General features: G+C 50.9%; 1 non-coding gene across 1 annotated transcript; it reads left to right on the forward strand.

Moving 5' to 3' along the window:
- Nucleotides 1-4,673: 4,673 nt before the first annotated feature.
- On the forward strand, nt 4,674-4,777 carry LOC139009619 (U6 spliceosomal RNA). The gene has a single exon (XR_011471349.1). It is a non-coding gene; the product is annotated as a U6 spliceosomal RNA (small nuclear RNA).
- Nucleotides 4,778-4,980: the final 203 nt, after the last annotated feature.

The raw sequence follows: 4,980 nt of genomic DNA on the forward strand, positions 1-4,980 counted from the left end.
AACATGAAGACATGGTACTGGCTGGCGCCCTTAACCCACTGGCCACAGTAACTTCTCCTCCCACCTCTTCATCCGTTTCCCCGGAGCCTGTTGTCTGTCCAGCACAGGAGCTTCCTCCTCTCACCTCCCTGGTCTTGCCTGGTCCCGAATGGTCAGCCACCTCACAGTTCTCATGAGCATCCCTGAGGCACTGGCCGCCTCATGCCCACACCCTCAGCTGTGCCCCGATTCCCTCCCCCGCCCCCCCCCCCCCCCCCGCCCGTGTCTAAAATGTCAGGCCTCGCTGAGTAAAATCATGAGTTATTTTCTCTTCATCTCCTGGACCCTAACATTTTTGATGGCTCCAATGTCCTTGATCCTACACAGGTTGACTTCATAACATGTTTTAAAGGATTTCAAACCTATTCCACTCTGATCAAGGTCCATATTCCATCCCTACCACAAACCCGTGTGTGGGTACCAAGTCCATCCAGTGTGAGTTTCCTCAAAATCTCTCTTATCTACATCAGATTTATATCTGGATTTGCCTCTCTCTTTTTATTCTTCTTGCCTCAAATAATGAAATTCCCTTGGCTTATCTAGTGAGGTTGAAAACACGGTGCATGACCCAATGCTTCTTTCCCTGTCTCAGAGGCTCTCCTGACATGAGAGGGAGGGGAGCCGTGCTAATTGCGTATTTGCCCCCTTCCTGCGGAACTACACCTCCCCCAGCGGACACAGAGTCCCACAGTGTCCGCGTGGAGCTGAGTGCGGTGGGGCAGGTGCGCACGGACAGGGAATTGCTGTGGCCCGGTGCCGTGATGGGTGCTGCTCAGGGCGCGGCCGTGGCACAAAGAAACGAATGAAGTCACTGGGGTTGGGAGCAGGAAGGCATGATGGACACCATACAGTCGAGCCGGGTCCTAAAGAATCTCAGTTCAGTAGCAAGGCGGGCGGGCACCCATGAAAGGTTTGTTACATTGGAGACCGCGGGCCTGGTGCACAGGCAAAATGCTGAGCAGCGACCACATTCAGACAGCCCCGTGTCCTCGGGAAAAGAGGCCTCCGTCAGCTAATGGGGTGGAGGCAGAGAGTGGCAGCGAGGCGCCTGAGAGCCCACAAAGGGAAGCAAAGACTATACCCCAAATTAGGTGAAAGAAATAATAGTGATAAAATCAGAAACCATTGCTTTAAAAATCATAGAAACAGCAGAATTAGCAAACAAGTCCTAGAGTTGTTCCTTCAAAAGAAAGGGCAAGCGACTGGGGGGTGGAGGGGGCCGCGCGAAGGTACTGCAAGATTAATGAAGGGGGAAAGGAAAACACACAGAAAGTAAATTTATTGAAGATGTATTTATAGATGCTTAATACTTGCCAGGTCCGGACTGAGCCAGGACACAAGGGCTGTACGAAGAGATGTGTCCTTGACCTTCAAGGAACTGAATTTTGAATGAGGACGTGCTTCTTTAAACAAGTGATTACTCAGATAAAACACAACTCCAAAGTGAGGGCCAAGAAGGAAAAGTGAAGAGGACAATGAGGTTAGAGCCAGGTCCCCGATACCTTGGGCTGGGTGTGGATCATGATCCGAAAGGCAACCCTGAGAGAAAACCAGCCTGTGGGGTCTGCAGGCGGGAAGGCACAAGGCCGAGGTCCAGGGGCTGGACAGAGGTTGGGGGGCTGGAGCAGGGCAAGGAGGCAGAAAGTTAGAGACTTAGAGGAAGGGTGACCGACAGGCCCAGTGTGGCCAGGGCTGAGTGGGGAGGGCTCCTTGGATGTGGACATTCCGTGTTAAAACCCGGACAGTCCCAGGCAAACCGTGGTGACGTGGTACCTGATTACAGGTCTCATGCAATTCTTTGGGCCTCGGCAGGAGAGCAGTGTGGTCGGTGGCCATAGTCAAGGCAACCTTGGTGAGGAGGGGGTGACTCCGAAGCATTTCGAGGTAAATTGATGGAACTTGGTGAGAAATGACAGCCAGGGAAGATGGTAGGTCAGGAATAATGGAGAATGAACCACAGATTTTTGTGGCTTTGGAAGCTGGAGGGATGTGCATAAAAAAGGAATGAGTACACGAGCAAACGACAGATTTGTTCTCGGACGTCAACTGCGAATCAGAGCTGCAGATCCGATCAGTGCTGAGTAAAGCTCGGTGCCTCCATGCCTTCCACCGGGGCTCAAACAGAGCCCGGGCCTGGCCGAAGCCCACACGTGCTCTGGAGAGTTCGGAGGTTAGTGTCAACCTGTAAAGGTGAGTGCTCCCCACTCTCGTGAGGGGATGACTCAGCATAATGAGAAAAAGAAATGCAGGAGGCATTCCTCCACATTCAGACAGCACATCAGGAAACAAATGCATTACTCTTGCCCCTCCCCAACTCTCAGACTCCAATATTTAACCCAGAGGAAATTGTAACTGAATTATGAAGTCCTTTCAAAACTAGACATTTGACACATCTGTTATAGGAGTCTTACAGAAAGCACTCTGGGTGCCTGTAAATTCTATAATTATGTTAATTCAAGCTTGAAGACACTCCCATGAATTTTTTAAAAAATATTTCCAACCCAGATCACAGGGTTTGTTCTCCTGCCACTGGGATGTGGGGAATATTTGCCGAATGCACTAAATTCTCTTCTGTAACCGCCCGTGTCAGGAGTGTAGAGGGCTGGAATGAAGATGAGCGCAGCAGGCCAGAGGTGGCAGTGTATTGAGCATGGAGGCTTAGTCCAGGTTCAAAAGCACAGCCCCAGGGAGACCCGCGTCAGGTAGCGCACAGGTGAGCACTTGGCTTTCAATACCCGAATCGCAAAGGGAAGGGTGTGAGACCAGAATGCTAGGGCTGCGTGGGCCTCCAGGACATGCAGCTCAGTCTTTCCTCCACAGTTGTTTTTCAAGCATTCATTCACTCACCTATTAACGTAACAAGCATTTATAGAGCACCTACTGTATACGAGGCACTCCTCAGGAACGTGGAATACATTCGTGAACATCACAGACACAGCTCTCTCCCCTCGTTGACTTGATCTTCTGAAGAGAAGATTCGGAAAAGAACAATGAGGATAAGCAGTAGACACAACGGGTGCAGTGCAGTGTGCTGGGAGGTGAACACAGTTTCATGATGAGGGAAAGGCGGGCAGGTGGAGGTCGGAGTGATGGGTGGGGGCTGGTTGCAAGTTAAATGAGATGGTGGAGTGGCTGTCATGTCAGAGATGTTTGAGAGAAGACTCAGCAGAGATGAGGGAGCTGGCATGGGGTCTCTGGGAGGAAAGCCTGGTTGATTCTTCCTTTACTTTTCCCTCTAAGACAGTCCAGAGCAATCTAAAGTGAGATTTTTAGCAAAAGCGATTCATCAGCCTCAGAAGCTCAGTTTTGCTTGTGTCCCACCCCTGAGGCATGTGCCCTAATCAATTCCGTCCACAACCCTCTAAAACTAGCCCTCCACGCTTCCAAGTCCATGGACTCTAAGTCCATGCTCCCCACACCTCCGCTTCAGCTTGTCCGTGGGTCAGCGTAAGGGAATATAGTGTCTGAGCATCATGGAATGGTCTGTCTGAGTATCGTGGGATGGTCTGTCTGTCTGAGCAACATGGGATGGTCTGTCTGTCTGTCTGAGCATCGTGGAATGGTCTGTCTGTCTGTCTGAGCATCGTGGAATGGTCTGTCTGTCTGTCTGAGCATCGTGGAATGGTCTGTCTGTCTGTCAGTCTGAGCATCATAGAATGGTCAGTCGGTCTGAGCATCGTGGAATGGTCTGTCTGTCTGGCTGAGCATCATGGGATGGTCTGTCTGTCTGTCTGAGCATCATGGGATGGTCTGTCTGTCTGAGCATCATGGGATGGTCTGTCTGTCTGAGCATCATGGAATGGTCTGTCTGTCTGAGCATCGTGGACTGGTCTGTCTGTCTGCCTGAGCACCGTGGAATGATCTGTCTGTCTGGCTGAGAATCATTGAATGGTCTGTCTGTCTGATCATCGTGGGATGGTCTGTCTGTCTGAGCATCATGGGATGGTCTGTCTGAGCATCGTGAGATGGTCTGTCTGTCTGAACACTGTGGACTGGTCTGTCTGCCTGTCTGAGCAGGGTAGAATGGTCTGTCTGTCTGTCTGTCTGTCTGAGCATCATGGAATGGTCTGTCTGTCTGAGCATCGTGGAATGGTCTGTCTGTCTGAGCATCGTGGAATGGTCTGTCTGAGCATCATGGAATGGTCTGTCTGAGCATCGTGGAATGGTCTGTCTGTCTGGTTGAGCATCGTGGAATGGTCTGTCTGTCTGGTTGAGCATCGTGGAATGGTCTGTCTGTCTGGTTGAGCATCGTGGAATGGTCTGTCTGTCTGAGCATTGCAGAATGGTCTGTCTGTCTGTCTGAGCACCATGGAATGGTCTGTCTGTCTGGTTGAGCATTGTGGAATGGTCTGTCTGTCTGAGCATCGCAGAATTGTCTGTCTGTCTGGCTGAGCATCATCCACATGTAGCAGTTAGAAGCTCAGGACGAGGGTAAGCAAAGCCTGCCTGTGCCATTTATACTGATGGTCCTTGGGCAAGTTATTTAACCTCAATGAGTTTCCATTTCCTTATTCGTAATGATGAGATAATGCCTCTGAAGTGGTTTTGTCATTAGCATTGCCAGAGAAATTGTATGTAGAGCACTTAGCACAGTGCTGGGCAGACAGTAGCACTTAATTAAAGTTAGACATGCTGTGCTCGCTTCGGCCGCACATGTACTGGAATTGCACGGGACAGAGAAGACGAGCATGGCCCGTGCAGGGACGACATGCAAATTTGCGAAGCGTTCCATGTTTTACGGATAAAAGTTAACAGCTTTTGGTGGTCCACACCAGTGCTGTCTGCTGCGGGACAAGGCCTCTCCCACCCTCCATTCTTGCTCACCTTTACCAGAGCCTGGCACAGAGCCGGGCACAGAGCCGGGCACGGGTTACATGGGTGTGAGTAATGGGGTGCAGTGTGTCCAGGGATATCCAGAAAAGCACAACCAGCCCCGGAGAG

Source organism: Myotis yumanensis, unplaced genomic scaffold, assembly GCF_028538775.1.
Source record: "Myotis yumanensis isolate MYYU_CA2020_CCGP unplaced genomic scaffold, mMyoYum1.0.hap1 SCAF_4, whole genome shotgun sequence".
In the NCBI taxonomy this organism is placed as follows: Eukaryota; Metazoa; Chordata; class Mammalia; order Chiroptera; family Vespertilionidae; genus Myotis; species Myotis yumanensis.